A 20,992-nucleotide genomic window follows, 5' to 3' on the forward strand; every position below is an offset into this window, starting at 1 on the left:
AAGGAAACACCAGAAAGTGGAAATTCCAAGGAGGACCAATTTTTGTAAAATGTAATTTTCACCTTGTGCCAATGGCTGATCTATCATCTGTGGCTTTGGGCTCTTGTACTTGGGTTAACTGCAGCCAGAGGGCTGGCAGCAGCTTGTTGCTTGAGCACTCCCTGTGTATGCTTTGAATAGTAACCTTAGAGCCTCCTGCTTCTCCTCTGCTTGTCTCAAAAGTCAAAGGATCATCTACCTCCAACTTATATGAATTTCAGTGAATGACCCTAAATGCAGTCTATTAGAAAATTGAGACAGTCACTAGACTTAATATAACATAGTACCTAATCTAACGCTGGATAATTGTTTAGCTGAATAAGTACGCACATTTAAATCAATTTAAAGAAAAGTTATACTACCTGGCTACATCTAGACTACATCCCTTTTTCGTAAATTGCTTTTTCGTATCGCAATTGCTAATGAAGCGGGGATTTAAATCTCCCCCACTTCATTAGCATAAAAATGGCTGCCGCTTTTTTTCGGCACAGAGCTTTGCCGGAGAAAAGCGCCAGTCTAGATGCTGATCTTTCAGAAAATAAAGCCTTTTACGAAAGATCCCTTATCCCTCTTGAAATTAGCAATTGTGATATGTCTAATTTACATCCCTTTTACGAAAAAGGGATGTAGTCGAGACGTAGCCCCTGTGTTTCTCTTTATGCTGATACAGTCTTACATTTGCCTTAGGATCTTAGTAGGCCTGCTTGGTATCTGTTACCCCTTCTCTCTCTATGCCCCCAATATTACTCAAAGTTTTTGAAGCTGCTTAAAAATGCAAGGTGCGAGCCTACATTCCTATATTAGCCATTGAGTGACATAGCTAATGCAAATGATGTTCTGCAACTGAACCATAATGTATGTTGAGATAGAGTGCCTTGGAAGCATGTGGATCTTTGTCCCATTTCGGGACCAACAAACATTTTACAGTTCATTACGTCATTAAATTACCTCACCTCTCCAGATCTATCAATATTTTCACTTCCCTCTCAGCTTCTTTGGACCAGTATGCCCATTAACTTTTCTCTGGATACACCATTGTCAGGATGCCATTCATTTATATGTTGACAACCCCATCTTCCTTTGTAGTCAGTGGTTGTCTTTACCTGAAGGTTAACCAAAAGATCAGAAAATTCAACCCTAGTTTTAATTGTAATGTGCTGAATTTTTTAAAATCATTTCCTTTTTTCTCATTCATAATTATCTGTATCAAGCATGTTTGGCTAAGGGTGATATCCTACTCCTTATCCATTACCCGCTGTGTTTTTAGTTGTTAGCATGGTTAGGCTTCACAGATGAAATGTGTTTCATAGAGAGAAATCAGGGAAGGAAGGTTGGTTGGTGTTGAAGTATTGGGAGAGATTTTTCCCAGTGTAAGTAGGAGCATTAAAAAATGACAATAGAAAAGAATATGAAAAATGTTTTTGGGAAGCTGGTTTGAGAGCACAGCCAGCCATGGTGCAGATTATGAGGATAAGAAGGATGACACATGGGCAGGAGTTGTATAGTGCAGAGCCTTGGAGGTAAGGATGGTATGTTACAAAAGGTGATGTGGAAAACACTGAAGAGACACAAAGGGGGATGACATGTGGGATTAGTTCAAGAAGATGATGTAATGCAGACTGTGAAGAGCTTAAAAAAGATCTCATCAAACTAAGGGTATGTCTACACTTGCAGCCTATTTCGGAATACGGCTGCAAATGTAGGCATTCGGAATTGCAAATCAAGCCCGGGATTTAAATATCCCGCACTTTATTTGCATCTTCCCGGCCGGGTGCCATTTTTTGAAATTTACAAGACAGGAATAACTGCCCGCGTCTACACATGGCAGTGAAACTGGCGTTCGAAATAAAGCCCTATTTCGAACTACCTGTTAAACCTCATTGCAGGAGGAATAACAGGTAGTTTGAAATAGGGCTTTATTTCGAACGCCCGTTTCACTGCTGTGTGTAGACGCGGGCAGTTATTCCGGTCTTGTAAATTTCAAAAAATGGCACCCGGCCAGGAAGATGCAAATCAAGTGCAGGATATTTAAATCCCGGGCTTGATTTGCAATTCCAAATGCCTACATTTGCAGCCCTATTCTGAAATAGGCTGCAAGTGTAGACATACCCATAGTGATTGGCAACAAAATGACAAATGAAATTTAATGTTGACAAATGTAAAGTAATGCACATTGGAAAAAATAATCCCAACTATACATATAATATGATGGGGACTAATTTAGCTACAACTACTCAAGAGATCTTGGAGTCATTGTGGATAGTTCTCTGAAAACATCCACTCCTGCAGCGGCAGTCAAAAATGCAAATAGACTTTTAGGAATCATTAAAAAAGAGATAGAGAATAAGACAGAAAATATCTTAATGCCTCTATATAAAACCATGGTACGCCCACATCCTGAATACTGTGTAGGATTATGGTCACCTCATCTCAGAAAAGATATATTAGCATTGGAAAAGGTGCAGAAAAGGGCAACAAAATGATTAGGGGTTTAGAATGGGTCTCATATGAAGAGAGATTAAAAAGACTTGGACTTTTCATCTTACAAAAGAGAATACTAAGGGGGGATATGATAGATGTCTATAAAATCATCATTGGTGTAGAAAAATGAATAAGGAAAAGTTATTTATTTATTCCCGCAATATAAGAAGTAGGGGTCACCAAATGGAATTAATAGGCAGAAGGTTTAAAACAAACAAAATAAAATGTTTCTTCATTCAGTGTGCACACAGCCTCTGGAACTCCTTGCCAAAGGATGTGGTGAAGGCTAGGACTTTAAAAGGGTTAAAAAAAGAGCTAGATAGATTCATGGAGGTTATTTCCATCAATGTCTATTAGGCAGGATTGGTAGGAATGGTGTCTCTAGCCTCTGTTTCTCTGTGGGTGGGTGACAGGGGAGGGATCCCATGAGGATTACCTGTTGTATTCCTTCCCTCTAGGGCATCTGGTATTGGCCACTGTAGGCAGACAGGATACTGGGCTGGGTGGACCATTGGTCTGACCCAGTATGGCCGTTCCTATGTTCTTAATGTCAGGGGCAGGAGTAAGGAGAGTAAGTCTATGCTGTATTTAGGAGAAATTGTAAAGGAACTTTCCAAAGTCACTGATGAAGAATGTTTACAGTATGTCTTAAAATGGAGCATCCAGCCTTATATGGGTTCCTTAAACTTTACCACAATAATAATGTACACTTTCAAAGGTCTGATGCTTACATTTGATTATGGAAATTTAGAGAGCTCCACATGATGCCTCTCCAAAAAAAAACCTGTACTCCAGGAGGCCAACATTTCTATTACCTGATGACTTTCGATAAATACTAGATGGGGTCAGGGCAGTGTGGAGTACATCCCCATTCTTGCAATATTTTTTGGGGAGACTAAGAGGGCTCCCTCCTACATCCTTATCTTTCTCCATCCTTGCAGGAGTGGATTAGAGGATTCCTCTTCACACTTCTTAAGAGAGCAACCTGGAAGATCTCTTTGTGGTCATTTTCCAGACATGAATAGCATATCCTCGTTCCTCTCATTCCTTTTGTGGCTCTCTTTGGCTAGTTTTCTCTGTCCAAATCATGTTTTTCAAGCAGCCTATAATCAATGGAGCTAACCCAACTCACACCTACTGAATCTCTTTGCATTTGGACATTCTAGAATCTTTATGTTCATTTAAAAAAAGGTGAAAAGAATTAAATGGTGAAGAGTGATGGAAGGAGTAGTTTGTTTTCTAAGCCTGTTTGGTCATTCTTTAGTAGGAATATGTTGGCAAACAGTGACTAGGGGTAATCTTATTTTCAGTAGCTGCATTTGAAGAAACTCCAATGGTTTGTTAAGCAAATATTAAAATAAAGGTAACTTGCAATAGTGGATATGTATTTACAGGGCCCTACCTTGCCTTTTCAGATATCTGTCATGGTCTTCAAGTCAGTAGTGTATTGTACTGCCTGCATCTCCAATTAAAATTAAGAGGTTTCAGTTCACTAAGACTCCATCCCAATCAGGACACTGGCCAATAGTCAGATATTACATAATGTCTCAGTAGTGCATTCTAAAGGGTAAGATGGGGTTGCAGAAGTGTTCAAGACCACTAAGCTAATATATTTCTTATAATATCGTTTGCATCCAAACTTTGGGAAGACTTCCTCTTGGAAAATATATATTATTTAACTTGCAATAAATGATTACACTTTCATGATAGGAGGGTGGGAAAGAGCAAAAGTACCATGTTTATATTTTGGCAACTGTAATGGTGACAAATGTGTTTTTACCATTTTTACCTACAGTAGCAACATATTAACTCTGCTCAAATACCGTAGACTGCACCCACGCTGGTCATTTCCAAAGAGAAAATGATAAGTCAGTAGAAGTGAAGCAGAAAAAGTCTCAGACCTATTCATCCGAAGAAAATTCCAAAAGGGGGGGGGGGGAGTGAAAATGTTGTGAAATTAAATTGTTTAAATTTGCACATATCTTGTGATTAAATTCTCTTGTGTATTGTACTGCCTAGTCTCAGCATATCCAATAGTATTTGTATCCTGACTATGCATAGCATGCCATGGTAATTATGTCCTGACTATGGTTATCATGCATTTGCATTATCAGTCTCATCATATAGTTGTTTTTAAATGAGGTTTGTATGTTTAATTTAAGTGTAAATCATATTAACATTTTGACTGCTGTCAGAGAGCTCAAAAATGGAACTGAAGTGATTTCAAAAGCTAGGAATGTGTCTTATCTGTCATGTTTAGTCAATATGATCTACTCAAGTGTAGCGATCTCAGAAAGGACACCTATGGATGGTACTTAATCCATTCAATAGTGAAGAAGAACTGGAGATGGATTCTTACATCAAAGATTTATTACTTCATATTATTTTGGTTACAGTCAAGTAGACAATTTATGGATTTGTTAAGGACATTAAAGATGCCAGTGGTCTACAAAGCAGCATATATTGTACCATGGTACATTCTCTAGTCAGATATCCTTGTGGTGTGGTACCTATTTTACTACACAGGAAACACTGCAGTGTACTTCATTTACCCAAAGGTATCTCATAGATCTGGATAAATACCATAGATCCATGTTGGTGAACATTGGTGCAAATGACTTACACATTCCCCTAAGTGGTATCTGAGCCTCTTTTATTTTTCATGGGCATTTGTATAAGTCAAGATCCCATGCCTAGTTATATACATATGGGATGTCTCCATTATTATCCACCAGAACGCAAAGCAACTTTGTATATCCCTTTCTCTCTGTTAGCATAGTACTTTCTGACCACGCATAGTGGAAAATGTTTTCTTTTGGCAACAATACAAAAACACCTTTATAGTGAAGTGTTATTTTGGTTTCCCACCCAAATCTGTGGCAAACATTTTTGGGGTCAGATTGTGGGCTGGTGAATGAATGTGTAACTCTGTTGGTATTAGTGGAACTAGGCTATTTTACACCAGTAGAAGATCTGGCTTATAGTTTAACAGTGGATTAATAGGCTTCTTACAAATGCTGTAAAGTTCACTGTGTTAAAATCATTGTAAGAATGGGAAAAGGAAGTTGGACATAAGCTTAATGACACAATTTAAAATTTTTTGAATGAGAACTGGGCATGCACATAAAGGAAGAAAGATTTGAGAGCAATCCCTTTTTTGAGTTTGATGATTCATGGCAATGACCAGCTCTTTTGCTGAATGGAAAAAAAAAGGAAAAAATGAAGAATTTTACCCAAAAGTTTGTAGCAGTACAAAGTAGCCTAAACTATTTCTGGGTGGACAGTAAGAGGCAAATGCATTTTGAGATCATTAGTGGCACGAGCCTACTCCAGGATTGAAGCAGTTTCCAGTTCAGCACTTTCCATATAGATAATTTTTATATTGGAAGGTATTTATATGTGCTATCAATCGCAGACCTGATTAATATTTATTGCTGTGCTAACCACCTTTCTTTCAAGTTAAATGAAAGGAGCAATTAAATATCCCTTTGTGCAGCAATGACTGAAATGATAAAAGTTACTGCCCAAAGCAATTTGGCTGCATGGCAAAGCCTGAGCAGGGCAACATCCTGTGGGGGGATTGGTTTTTTCTGGGACGAGTTCCAAATGCTGGGGCTAGGGTTTCCTTGGTAAGGTGTATATGAGAGAGGCAGAATGCTAGCAAACAGTGAGAGGAGAATTCCTGATAATGGCCCTTAGAGTGATGGAGCTGCTTGGATCACAGGATAGGACTCATGGGAAAGGCAGATCTGGGTATTGAGCAAGGAAACTGCCTGCTGTTGTCCATTTTCTGCACATTCTATTGTAAATAAGCAGTATTGTGCCAAAGGAATAGATCATATGCATCATCAGCCTTCTTCTAGTGGAACCAGTCTGTCAAGGCCCTGAATATTGGCTCATTGCTCAGGACAAAAGGGGCAGCACTATATAATATATAGATGTGAGAGGGTGAAGGGAAGAAATGCTTATATAGGCTCTGACATTGCAAACAATTATCTTTATATATGTGAACAGATCAATTGATTTCAATGCCAGTATATATTGTTGGGTTTTTTCATTTTGATTCATGATCATGGTATGAGTTTCAAGAGAAAAATGTGTCTTTTAATAACAAAAAGTCTTTAACTCCTTATTATGTTGCATTGGAAGGTTTTTTTCCATTTTGCACTACAGTCTGCCAAAAAATATGTGTGATCTTAATTGTTAGATTTGTTTATTCCAGAGAGAAACCAATGGAGCACTTACAGTAATTAACATATTTTCTCTGGTCTTCTCATTTTGTTAATGATATCTTACTGAAGGCTGTGCAGTAATTACTGCCCACTGAGGTACACACTCTGAAACAAATTAATGGCCAATGACCAATAATGATTACTACTAATTATCTATTGTGAAATAGAAGAAAAAAATCAGGAATTAAAAACTGTGTTTGAAGCTAAAATTAAACAATGATAAAATCATTTTAGTAATTCATCAGGAAAACACACCGTAAGCTCTTCCTCTCCACCATATGCTAATGGTGTAGTCATATTTCACTTTTATTTCCAAAACATTTCTTCAAGAAGCTGCCAAAGAACAAGTGTAAAAAAACCAATTTATTCTGTTGATTCATGAAGAGATCTGAGGGTTTTTAAAATCTCAGTATTGCAGAAATTAAGGGTTGGAAGAGACCTTAAGAAATCATTAAGACAAGCCCCTTGTGCTGTGGCAAGACTAAGTAACCCTAATAACCTTAGACCATTCCTGGCAGGTGTTCGTCCAACTAGTTTTTAAACATTTTCAAGGATGTGATTCCACATTGTCCTTTCAAAGCTTATTCCAGAGCGTAAGCAGTTAGAAATGTTTTCTTTAATATCTAACTTAAAACTTCCTTGCTGCAGATTAAGCCCTCTGGGTGTGTCTACACTACAAAGTTAATTTGAACTAACAGCCGTTAGTTTGAATTAACTTTAATAGGGGCTACACATACAAACTGCTAGTTCGAATTTAAATTGAACTAGTGGAGCGCTTAATTTGAACTAGGTAAACCTCATTCTATGAGGAGTAATGCCTAGCTCGAATTAAGTAGTTCAAATTAAGGGCTGTGTAGCCACTTAATTCGAACTAGTTGGAGGCTAGCTCTTCCCAGGTTGCCCAGATGGCCACTCTGGGCCAAACCAGGGAAACTCTTTTGCCCCCCTCCTGGCCCTGGAGCCCTTAAAGGGCCACGGTCTGGCTACAGTGCTTGTGCCAGGTGCAAGCCTGCCAGCACCCAGCCAGCAGACCCTGCACCTGGCACAGCATGAGTCAGCCACCCGCTGACACCCAACCCTCCACCTCTTCCCAGGACCAGCCTGGTGGCTCCCAGGAGCCTGCCTGGGGCCACAAGAGGCGGGCGCCCGCCTGGTCTAGTGCAGAGATCGTGGACCTCATCGAGGTTTGGGGGGAGTCCTCCAATGTCCACGATCGCCGCACTAAGCATAGGAATGCGGCCGTCTAGGCCAGTATAGCTGCCAGCCTGGCCACCAAAACCCAGGAACAGGATTGCATGAAAATCAAGTTGGTCTAGTGAGCCCCTCAACCCTGAGCTTAGAACATAAGAATGGCTGTACTGGGTCAGACCAAAGGTCCATCTAGCCCAGTAGCCTGTCTGCCGACAGCGGCCAACACCAGGTACCCCGGAGGGGATGGACCGAAGAGAATGACCAAGCAATTTGTCTCATGCCATCCATCTCCAGCCTTCCACAAACAGAGGCCAGGGACACTCGATGAATTTATCTAACTTCTCTTTAAACTCTGTTATAGTTCTATCCTTCACAGCCTCCTGTGGCAAGGAGTTCCACAGGTTGACTATGCGCTGTGTGAAGAAGAACTTTCTTTTATTAGTTTTAAGCCTGCTACCCATTAATTTCATTTGGTGTCCTCTAGTCCTTATATTATGGGAACTAATGAAGAACTTTTCTTTATTCACCCTCTCCACACCACTCATGCTTTTATATATTTCTATCATATCCCCCCTCAGTCTCCTCTTTTCTAAGCTGAAAAGTCCCAATCTCTTTAGCCTCTCTTCATATGGGACCTGTTCCAAACCCCTAATCATTTTAGTTACCCTTTTCTGAACCCTTTCCAAGGCCAAAATATCTCTTTTTAGGTGAGGAGACCACATCTGTACACAGTACTGAAGATATGGCGTACCATAGTTTTATACTTCCCCTCCTCCTTCTTCCCCTGGCTTCCCCCTTCCAGCTCCTTCCTTCCAGGTTTCCCCCTCCCCTCTCCCACCCTCTCTCTTCCCCTCTCCCACCTCCTTTTTCCAGTCTCCCCAGAGGTTAATCCCCCCCCCCAGTTTTGTTAAATAAAGAGAGTTTCTATTTTTGAACACGTGTCCTTTATTTGTTACATCAGGAAGGGGGGCTAGGGAGGGGTAAGTGGAAGGAGGTGAGGGAGGAACGGGGCACGAGCCCCCGATGGGGAGGACTGGGGTGGCTCTGCGGGCTCCTCGGGGTGGAAGCTCTCCTGCAGGGCCTCCTGGATCCTGACACTCCCCCATTTGTCCCCCCCGGATGGCAGTCTGTGGCCATCAGTGCTGCCAAGTGCTGTGATGTGCCGAGTGCTGTGATGGCCAAGTGCTGTGATGTGCCGAGTGTGGGCACTCAGGGCACTTTTAGACAGGACTGCTTTGCTGTCCCTTATCGAGTTAGACAAGCAAGTGGGGAACCCTGAGAACTGTCTGTCCGGGGTGGGGGGTCGGGTCCTTTTAAGCACAGCCCTCGGCTAACCTGAGGCAGCAGCTCCACATTCTAAGTCCTAACCTGATGCCCCACTGGCACTGGTTCTGGCCAGCCTTAACTTCGGTTCAGGGTCCACTCAATGTGGACATGCTATTTTGAATTAGCAAAATGCCAATTCGAATTAGTTTTTAGGTCTAGATGCACTAATTTGAATTACCTTATTTCGAATTAACTACTTTGAATTAAGTTAGTTCGAATTAGTGCTGTAGACATACCCTTTATTTCTCCATTACTTGTCCTACTGTCAGTGGACCTAGCAAACAATTGATCACCATCCTTTTTACAGCAGCCCTTAACATATTTGACACCTGTTATAAGGATCCCTCTCAACTTTCTTTTCTCAAGACTTCGTGTGCTCATTTTTAAAAAATAATTCCTCATAAGTCAGGTTTTCTAAAACTTCTATCATTTTGTTGTTCTCCTCTGAACTCTCTCCAGTTTGTTCTCACCTTTTCTAAAACATGATGCTCATAACTGGACACCATATTTTTTAATGTTTCATATTATTGTGGACTGTTGTTATTTTAAAGGGACACTGCAAGGCAAAGTTTGACTCAAAATTTAAATTTTGTAAAAATAACCCTTTTCAGAAATCTGAAATTTCCATTTTTCTCCCCACACCAAGAAAGTGAAAACACTTCAGTTTAAAACAGAAAACAATGGTGTTATTACATAATGATCAGAAAGTATGGAACAGAATTTAATTATAGACAAAAATGAAATCGATGAGCCTATTTTTGTTATCCACATTGATAGTATATCTACACTGTAGGGCTTAACTCAAAATAAGCTACGCAAATTGAGCCACATCAATTGCGTATCTTATTTCAAAATAGGGAGCATCCACACAGCACTTATTTTGAAATAGAGCACTTTTCTTCCGACTTCCCTTATTCCTCATACAATAAGATTTACAGGAGTCAGAGTAAGAAGTCCTCTAGCTTGACGGTATTTCAACACTATTTCAAAATAACTGCCTTCTAGTTAGTGTAAATGCGGACTAAGTTATTTTGGAATAGTGCTAGTTATTTCGAATTAGTGTTGTAGTGTCGACATACCCTGAGTGAAGTCCAAATTGTACATTAGATTTTTAAAAAATGCTTTGACTTCTAATACTCCAATGTTACCTTGAAATATAGGCAGGATAATTTTAAAAAGTAAAGTAAAACCTGTGTGTGTTATCTGGCACGCTTGGGGATTAGGGCATTCCGGTTATCTAAAAATTCCAGTTATCAGAGGGTCCCATGATCCTAGGAAAAACCAATGGACAATAATAGTAAAACTTAGGTTTTTAATATTGGTAGTTTTGTAGTGTGAGGCAGTTGATCTTCTCATTTCTATTTTGAGTTAAAGATGATTAGTACTTCTTAAATAAAAAATTGTTAAGCCAATCATGGTAAACCAAGCCAGGCATGTGCACCTGAAGATGTGACAATATTGTGGCTGGGGGCAGTGCCGGTTAACAAAGTTTTCTGCTTAACAGAGTTCTGGATAACAAAAGTTTCATTGTATATAGTTTTTAACCTGACAATAAGCTTTTTACTTATTTTTTCTCCACTGATGCTCCCATTGAAGAAATTTGGGCTAGAACTCGAGTCATGAAGAAGGATTTCACTTCTGGAGTGTTGTCATTAGCTTCACTGGAAGCAGCAGGCAACTTAGGCTGTCAATTATTTTAGGAATTATTATCAGATTACATTTTAATGGTCTGATCCAAAATCCATTTAAATTGATGTCTTTCAACATTGACTTGGGTCATCCTCTAAGGACCAAATTCTGTCCTCATTTATACTCATGGAACTTCAGTGACTGCAATAACATTGAATTCAGTAGTATAAATGCAGGCCCAATCTCTTACTTCTTAGGTAAGCAAAACTCCCCTGACTTCAATGGGGGCTTTCCTGTAAAGGAATTACACCCCCGGAGGTGGAGCTTCACTTCTGACTGGCAGGCCTTAAAAATTTTGGTGATTTGAGTAGGCATTCCAAAAAGTATATGCTTCTGCATTCGAGAGAGAAATCAAGCGGGAAGGTATGTGTGAAAATATGTTCTCTAGAAAGATTTGTACAGATTTCTGGCTTCAATTGTGCTGGAAATAGCTTGATTATCGCTCTTGCCATAATTCTTTGGTGCTACTTCTCCCCAATAAACCCAAGAATTCAGAGGCATGGGAAAAGGGAGCTGTATGAAATGACTTCCAAACGTTTTCAAATTCAAAATTATGGCTTGTATTTTGAATTTTGAGCTGAGGCCCAGATTGGTTCTCAGTTTATCTTAACTGATTGATCCAGTCCTAGTTTTCACCCCCTAGCATGTATTAAACAACTCACATCTCACTCGCTGAGCCAAATGCTGATCTTATTTACACCGGGTAACTCGAGAGGAATCCAATGAATTCAATTCAGCAATAGGTATAAATTTGAAGAAACTGAGACAAAAATCTGAGACTAGAATAGTGAAATTCAAACAATGGTGTAAACTGCCATAAATCCATTTACACTAAGCAGCAGTGAATTTGGCCCTGTGTTTAGCTCCTAGAACTTACCTTCAACCAGAAAATCAAAGATTCAGATGAATAAATATGCCTCTATGAAGAATATTTTAAATTAAGAGTTAGTGAAAAAACCTTGCTATTGAGTGCTAGACAAGAGCAATGAAATGAATATCCTTTTGGAAAATGTTTCATTGGCAGTTGTCTGCCCCCCTATTACTCCACCCTCATCAAGAAACCAGGATCCAGAGAACATAAGAGTTCAATACTCTGAACTGAAATAAAACTCTTTTCCAATTCATCGTTACTTTGTTCTGGTGCAGAGAGGTGGTTTAAAAGGGCAAAGTGTATTAGGCAAAAATATTTCTTGAGGGTGGGGATGATATTCTGTTTTTTAAAGAAAACCAAGACTTCCAACTGGTTTTAATTTTATTTTTAATGTTCATGGGAACCAGTCTTACATGCCTGGGTGAACTCAGAGTTTTGATTTTTGGCAGGTTTTTATTTGAGCCCTGCTTGGCTGTTTTTCAAAATGTCCAGATTGCTCACATTAAGTCTGAATAAGCACTACCCGCTAGTTTAATCCGAGTCATCTGGTACACCTCTAATTAGTGTTAGTTAAAGTTGAAATTCATAGAAACACAAATGCTGCTGTTTGGAATCTATTTAGCAAACTCTTGACTGTAAAGCTAGAAAGAATCTTCTAGTTTTGTTTAGTCATTTTAATATGGAATTATATTGGCAATAATGCAATGGCAACAAAAAAAACCAAAAGTCCCTGGTATAAAACATAAAACAAAATTGTTGAATTATCTTTTTATTCAGATGATGTGGTGTATATCTGTTGCTGCAGTCATAAACATATATGAACGTCTAAATAAATTAACTGTTGGACTTACTGATCTGATTAACTATAAATTATGCCCAAATCAGTGAAATGTGTGCACATTTATATTTCAGCAATTTTCAAATTATACACTTTTTATCCCAACATTTAGATACAGATTTTAACAAATTTTTAGTTCTACTTCATCTGTAATAACTAAAAGCAAATAATATGTTCTTGAAGAATCTGGTCAGATTCTTCCATCTTTACTCAGGCAAGACTTCTCAATGAAAGTTTTGCTACAATAAGGACTGTAAGACTGGAAAACAGCTTGCAAATTGCTATACATGTGCAAATGTAAGTTGTATTCTTTTGCCTTTTGGGTCTTTTAAAACTAACAAGTCTAAAATGTTCATGTTAAATCAATATTTAGATCAAATCTGTTAGTTATGAATTCTGGCTTTCAAAAATATGGCCTTTTTTTTTTTTTTTTTTTGCTAAATTGTATTATATAAAGACTGATAAAAATATCAACAATTTGTTCTCCATCCTTGTTGAAATGTCTCAGGAATGAAGAATGCATTGTTCATTATTTTGATTTGTTTTTACACTATTATTAAAAAAAGTCATTGAGATTTATTTAAACATATGCCGTTATTTTGCAGCATTGAGGTAAAGTTTTTATACATACTCTTTGAGGAAAGGAATAGTGTAGTATTTACTCTTTACTTTTAGCCTTCTTGTTTCTTATTCATACTTGAATTGCTGTCCTGGATATAAGAATATCACTCATTTTTCTGGAAACATTTCAATTTTATTTTATTCAGGAACTGAATGGATCATGTTCACAGCATCTTTTCAAGGGCATCTGTTCTTAGCTACAGCTGAGGATGGGGCCCACAGAGCAGACTAGAAGGATCCACCTAGAATGTGTTGAATTAAGTCCTTGCACCTGGATATAATTGTCATGCTGCTGTGCTGGGGTTTTCTTAAGCTACTGGTAAAACAAATTAGCTCAATTTAAACTGGCATCCAGTAGGGAAGCAACAACTCACCTCATATAATGTTTTTCAAATAATTATTTTTCTATTGCCAATTTTGCCTCATGAATATTTTCCTAAAGGCTAGGTGAGACATTTTTTTAAAGCTTAACCAAAAATGGCACAAATTCTATTTTGGGTCTCAGCTTTTTAGTACTTCATTACAATTTGAGTAATATGTAATTACCAAATGTACACTGCTATATTGTTTTCATAAAATGTAAGACAAGCTGTAACATAACAAAAAAATCACAAATCTCAGTGTATACGTTTCATGCACCTTTTTGCCAGATTGGCCACAGTAATGACATAATCACGTTTGCATTTGGGAAAGTCTCATGAAAGTTGTTTGCCGAACAGTAGACAAAGTTATTTATTTGTTTGACATGGGAATTTATATAAATACCATGGGATCTCATTTCCTTATGTATTTTAGAGCTGTTTGAACTTGGCAACAAAACTCACAGGCTTCCTGGAAAGGCCACAGAAGTTCATATCCCCCCCTCAGCTGGAGTTGCAAAGGCAGAACTTGTATGAATTCCTGGAATGCATGCATGTGTGTTAGTTTCAGTGTTTTATAATATTATCCAAAGGACAGACTGAGCCCTTTAAACTGAACATTTCAAGAGGGCTTCTCTTGAAAAAAATAGTACTTGTATTAATGCCATCAACATTAAAATGAGAGTGTATTGGCAGAATTCGAGGAAGAGAAATGTTACGTTCAGCAATTTTTCAATGTGTCTTCAAAATCACTATTATGTAATTACTTCAGTGTTGGGCCAAGTATGGTAAGTTTCGAAAGTTTGCTATTGTGGGCACCTGCTAAATGCCCTGTTTATGACACTGTTCAACTGAAACAAAAATTGAATTTGCATAACAAGTAGCTATTCAGCTTTCTTATTGACTACACTTCTAAGAGGGTTCAAGAGCATCATTTCTAACTAAGGTCAAGAGTAACTTATGTACATTGTAAAGTAAATTAACATACATTGACTCTAGGTCTGCCTGTTTCAGAAGATGGCATTAAAATAATTTACGTGTTATGGTAAATCCTATCAATTTTGGACAAGCCACAAGTCCTTTTAAAATGTGAAATCTCAAATACAGGAGAAAAGTGAATTGGAAATAACTAAACATCTTGGATATTAGCAAAATATTCACAGAATTAAACAGAGAAGCTTCTATCACCCATTAACTGTATAGTATATTCTAAATTTTGAAAGCACTTTACTGCAAATTTCTAGGGCTATGTCTACACTGCCACCCTAGTTCGAACTAGGGTGGCTAATGTAGGCATTCGAACTTGCAAATGAAGGCCGGGATTGAAATATCCCGGGCTTTATTTGCATGTTCCCGGGAGCCGCCATTTTTAAATGCCCCGTAGTTCGAACTCCCTGCCCGCGGCTACACGTGGCACGGACTAAGTAGTTCGAATTAAAGCTCCTAATTCGAACTACCGTTACTCCTCATTGCAGGAGGAGTAACGGTAGTTCGAATTAGGAGCTTTAATTCGAACTACCTAGTCCGTGCCACGTGTAGCCGCGGGCAGGGAGTTCGAACTACGGGGCATTTAAAAATGGCGGCTCCCGGGAACATGCAAATAAAGCCCGGGATATTTAAATCCCGGCTTTCATTTGCAAGTTTGAATGCCTACATTAGCCACCCTAGTTCGAACTAGGGTGGCAGTGTAGACATACACTATTAGCTTTAAGATACAATCTGACTTGAATGCACAAATGGCAAATCAAGATGAAACTGTGTTTATTATGGGCCTGTTCCTTATGTTATACTCACTGTATCCATATTAATGGCGCAGAAGGGATTTTGATGGGAGTGGTTACTAAAGGCATGTTAGTCAAATACATGATAATGTAACGAGGTCTTAATATGGTTGTAAGTAGGTCATTTTACCAGAATAGTGTAAAAAGGCCTTAGAATACATGAGAATCGGAGTCCTAAGGTCAGGCTCAATTTTCACCACTTCATTGCCTCCTGGGGTTCAGAATCACCTGCCCTAGACATGGCCAGAAGTTTCAGATCCTGTCATTTGCAAATTACCCAAGGATCTGCATGGATTTCAGTTAATCCATGGAGGCTTTAAACCATCAGACTGCTTCCTTGTTGCTGAAGCCCTTTCTAGAGATCATGACTACATGGCTTGTACATGACTCTAGCTGGCTCCTCCACTGGCTCTAACATGACTCTTGGGGTGTGGAAGGTTTATACAGCACAAAGGTACAGCAAGTAAAATACTGCTGAGTGATATCATTGTTTTGACATCTAGGTAGGACAATAGCAAAGAGATATTCTCTCAACCCTAAACATCTCTAATTTTTTGCTTCAACATATGTTCAGAGTAACTGTTAATTTCAAGTGATTTAAAATAATTTGGCCCTTTGTTTTGTGTGAGAGTGAGAGAGTAAAGTGTGCTGTTGCTTTCTCTTATTTTTTATTATTTTCTTTTGCTTATATTTATTTCAAAAACTTTAGCTTCTCTCAAAGTATCTAATTGTTGAATCTGATTTGATACCTCTACAGTGTCTTTTTTCTGTGTGTGTTTGGGTATCATGTGTGAGGGTTCCAATCTTGACTGTGAAGTGGAAATGAGAAAAGACAATAACAAGCTTCGCTTAAGAGTTTTATCTTACATGATAATAACCCTAGGCCGGTATTTATGAAGAGTAAGCTTTCAGTGCGAAATTAAACTAAGCTGTAAAGCACAGTAAAACCCAAATCATCTGTACTGAGAGAATTCCGGCAGTGTTTCTTGTTCTTAAATGGTTATTAATAAAGACAATACTAAAACCAAAAGGAAGCTAGTGATATCCTGTTCTTTTTCATTGAAGCAAAGAGCCTGGTCTGGTAAACTCCATGTCAGATCGTGTAATTTAATTATTGAGCATAGGATCTGAATAAACATAAAGACATGACTAGTTGCTTTCTCCTATAATTCCATTACTGAGGAACAGATGGGTGTGGCTGTTAAAACTGAAATATTTGTGTTTTTCTTTTGCAGAATGTTAAAAATATAAATGAACTTTCTTATCCTGCCTCCTTTTCTTACTCTGTCTTTTCATTTCTTTTTAGATCTAAGTCATAGAAAAATCAAAGTGATGCGTGCTTTTGGTTTGGATCATCTGCATATAATTCTATAAGAAAAAGGCAACTTTTTAAAATTCCCCACTAGCAAGTGGGAGAGGTGTACAAGTGTGAATTCATGCACAAAATTCAAAATACAAGCACTAGAAAAGACTCTTAGCATATAAAGATGTCCATGTGCAATAATCACTGGTCATATCATCAACACACTATGTTACTTAATTACATCCAAATGTTGCTGCACTTTCTATACCAATAGCAGCTATACAGTGACCAGCATTGCTCCTGAATGGAAAAATATGCCCAACCACTGGTGAATGGCACACAGTAGGTTTCCATTGAACTACACAGCACAACAATGATCCACATTGGTAAATCATTCTATGTGCTTTTCAGTTCATATGCATATCCTATACCAGACAGCTTCCATTCATTCTGGCACCCAAAGCAAACAAATGTAACTATGCATCAGAGATGAAAGTGCAAATGCATAAGTTAAATCCCAAATGGAAGCAGATGAGTGTGATATATACATAGAGTTGCTTAGCAACAAACATGTTTTGGCCACAGGAATTGTGACATCAGTCAGAGAAGGGAAAGAGAAGCTATTCTGCACTACTTGTCTGTCTCCCTAAGAGCTTCATAAGACTCTTTCTTTATTTGTTTTAAAACAGAACATAAAATATTGTGGACATTTGTTTATGCTATTAATACAACAGACTACGATAATATCTCTTTTTCTTGAGTAGATAAATGTTTTCAAGATATCTGTTGTAACGATGTCTACTCCATCTATCCACACTCATCCTGGACACCTCCTAAATGGCTCACCATAGCATCCTTGACCCCTACAGCTCATCGACAATTTTCAACATTTTTAAAAATAAAAACAAATCACACTGCCCATTTAGCTCAGCTACTAGAAATATGTGTTTTATTAACATTTCACATTCAAAGCACTGAGTTTTTTCAGAAAGGAAAATAAAATGTAAATTGTTAAACCTCACAATATTTCTGTGGCAGTTAGGGTATGTCTACACTAGCTCGTTAGTTTGAGCTAGGTAGGCAAATGAGGGCAACCAGAGTTGTAAATGAAGCCCGGGATTTAAATATCCCGGGCTTCATTTGCATTGTCCCGGGCGCCGCCATTTTTAAATCCCCCTTAGTCCGAACTAATTGCCTGCGGCTAGACGTGGAAGTTAAACATTAATTCGAACTAACTCCTTAGTTCGAATTAACTGTTACTCCTCATTCCACGAGGTGTGCCTCTGGCTTCCAGCAGCATACTCACTCTGTAGGATCATAGCACCTTTCAGTATAGAAAGACATTACTTTTGTTTTTTGGGGAGGATTGGGCCAAGTGAACTGTCATATTATTGCTACATGAGGAATACTGGAAATATTTTTTTTTCAATATCTTTTATTGAAGGAGCTGAATGACTTTGATATTTGACTGGAAAAGAAATCTGATTCCCAGTGAGGGGAGCAGAACATTTGAAGCATGTGCTTTAAGTTCTTTGCAAAAAGAAGGCCTTTCTCACAAGATTAAGACATGGAAAGGAACATAAAATATGTGTGAGAAATAAAATGCCCTTAGATGTAAGAAGTGAAGTGTGTGCAGCTTGAGAAAGGTCAGAGAGTTGAGTTCTATACCAGGAGAATGTAAGAGTGGCCATACTGGCTCAGGCCACTGGTCCATCTAGCCCAGTATTTTGTCTTCCAACAATAGTTATCACCAGAAGCTTCAAAGGAAATGAACAGAACTAGATAACTTTTATGGTATCCATTCCCTGTCATCCAGTCCTAGTTTCTGGCAGTCAGAGGTTTAGGGACTCCAGAACATGGATTTGAATCCTTGACCATCTCAGCTAATAGCCATTAATGGACCTATCCTCCATGACGTGTGCATGATTAGAGAAGAATATCTAGGAAATGAAGCAGGATCTTCTAAGAATATTTTCTGGAGGAAATCCAACATTCCAAAGTTCTGTTGCTACACAAGGGTTTTTGGTGGATTAATGGGCCACATTGCCCACCTCTGATTATCACATAAAATAACAAAGAAAATAATTTGCACAGGGAAAATAACAGTTGAATTGGAAGAAGGAAGAAGGAAGAGATCCCATGTTGGAGTGAGTGTTTCTCTTCCTTATCCCCAGCTCCCACCCACTGTGCTCTGATTGATAGATACTCAAGGCTGTTACAGGGTTGTGCTATCTGTGAGGTGGCAGAAGGGTTACAGCAGGGAAAGTATAATCATTTTGTAATGGGTCCTATGTTATCTCTTCAGGAATCAGTGACCAAAAGAGGTACTCACATTAGTCACACATCAGTTGTCCTTTCTCTTCCCCTCTGTTCACTAGTGCTATACTTGCATTCAAAATGGGGCAAGATTAAAGGAGGACTGAGGTAGAATACAATCTGAATTGTTCCACGTGTAGTTACTATGGTCATTGTCAACTGCTTCCAGACCCTCTCATTCTGTTGGTACTGAATAGAGAAAGAACAGCAGACCAGGGTACAAAAGGTGCAGAGGCTAGGATCAACATAAAATATTAATTACTATGATTATTTATGATGTTACCATAAAACAGGTTCAGGAGGAGGTCATTATGCAAATATGGGTTGGCCTGGCAGAAGTTATGGAGAAGTCTGTAACAGTGGAGGTGATTACTAAGGGCATTGAGGATGGTTGCAAAGACAGGGGGAGAAAGGCAGAGGGAATACCCCAAAAAAGATCAAGCCACAGATGGAGTTAGGGAATTGCATGATATAAATTCCGAAGGCAAGGATAAGAAATTTAATGTTAATCCATAGCAATGGAGAGCCAATGAAGTGACACAACAGGGACAGAGAGGTGACCTATTGGACATAGTGGGTGATAAGATGTTAACTGATTGCTTAAATCAATATCTAGAAATGGCCTTTAACCAAAACAGCAGTTCTGAACAACCTTACCCTGAAGAATCCAAATGAAAATCTGGATATGAAACGTATGGCTGCCATCCATTATTATAATGGTCAAACTGGGATCTTATGCCTGAAGAACATGAATGGGTGAGCATGGAAATCTGACCTTTTGATTCATGTATGATGGCTTAGAAGCCCATCTTTAGTAACTTCTAGAAGTTTTCCTGTGGCTTTCTTATCCAGCAAGCTTTTGACAGTTTCTTACATAGAAACTATGTAAGCTCAAGAAATAGTAAACTCCCACATAAAATAGCTGTAAATGTCACATTAATTACTGTACTGTAATTTATGTCCAAATAAATACATTGTAGTTTATATCTCTGTGGATCTAACTATTACTTAAATGCAGGACCCAGGTCTACATCACTCTTCAGCTTTCTGAAAAAAAAAAGTTTTTTTCTTAATTCTTTGTGAAATCAGCTTCTTTAATTATCAATCACACAGAAGGATAGGTGATTTCAAAAAGAAAGTCAAAGCTTTGTTTGACTACAAGGTTATGAATATATTTATGTTTTCATTAATTATGCTATGAAGTTCAAATGAAATGCAAAATATATCCCTACAAAAAAAATCTTATTTGATGCTAATTAATACCTTTGGCCTATATTACACTTTTCCACAGATTATTTTAAAAGACAGGGTGGAAAATGGTGAGAAAACTCGGCAGCCTTATGCCAGAAAATCCCTTGACAGGATCTCCCAACAGAGGGAGGAGTCTGAGGCTCTACAGTAGGGCAGAGGGTGTCATATGCCCCATTCCTCTTGCCTCCTATTACTTTACTTTTCTCTTCACGGTCCATGTATTATTAACTCGATTAGCTGTCATGCTGCTCCCTGCACAGTTTCTTCCACAAGAGACTGTGCTTTTTCCCATGGTGACCCTATGGCAGGAATAAACCCACTGAACAAATGTGACTTACAACCTCTCTCATCTCCTCCACATCCATCTCCTAAGCTTGTTTTTTTTAAAAGGCAGAATTCAAACACTGAATGTTCAGCAAAAATCTATGAAGATAAATACATTTTTAAATTGAAAAAATCAATAATATCTCTTTCTTAAAAAAGTAATAATACAAAAATGAGAGCTAAAAATATGTGCACATTCAATATCCTATGTTGTGTGATCCATGACTACCTGTCACCTGTCTTTTCTGGCTGGTACCATCTTTCGCAAACTAGGTTGCACATAGTTTGTCATAGGGTATGTCTATACTACACCAGTAATTCGAACTAACTTCATTTGAATTAGTTAATCCAAATTAAGCTAATTCGAACT

The 20,992-nt window shown here is 38.4% G+C and overlaps 1 protein-coding gene and 1 long non-coding RNA gene across 4 annotated transcripts in view; one reads left to right on the forward strand and one right to left on the reverse strand.

The window, feature by feature from the left end:
• Positions 1-20,992, reverse strand: part of ZIC4 (Zic family zinc finger 4) — a 121,760-nt gene that overhangs the window by 74,101 nt on the left and 26,667 nt on the right. The window contains exon 2 of one of the 2 annotated variants that reach the window (XM_075937682.1): positions 993-1,142. The exons of the other annotated variant lie outside the window; for it this stretch is intronic. The gene's annotated coding sequence lies outside the window, so the exon portion shown is untranslated. The remainder of the gene's footprint in view (positions 1-992; positions 1,143-20,992) is intronic. 2 annotated transcript variants of the gene reach the window in all.
• The window catches only part of LOC106731508 (uncharacterized), a 156,816-nt gene that overhangs the window by 39,492 nt on the left and 96,332 nt on the right, over positions 1-20,992 (forward strand). The gene's annotated exons all lie outside the window — the stretch shown is intronic.

The sequence above is a fragment of the Pelodiscus sinensis genome, chromosome 10, assembly GCF_049634645.1.
Source record: "Pelodiscus sinensis isolate JC-2024 chromosome 10, ASM4963464v1, whole genome shotgun sequence".
Classification (NCBI taxonomy): domain Eukaryota; kingdom Metazoa; phylum Chordata; order Testudines; family Trionychidae; genus Pelodiscus; species Pelodiscus sinensis.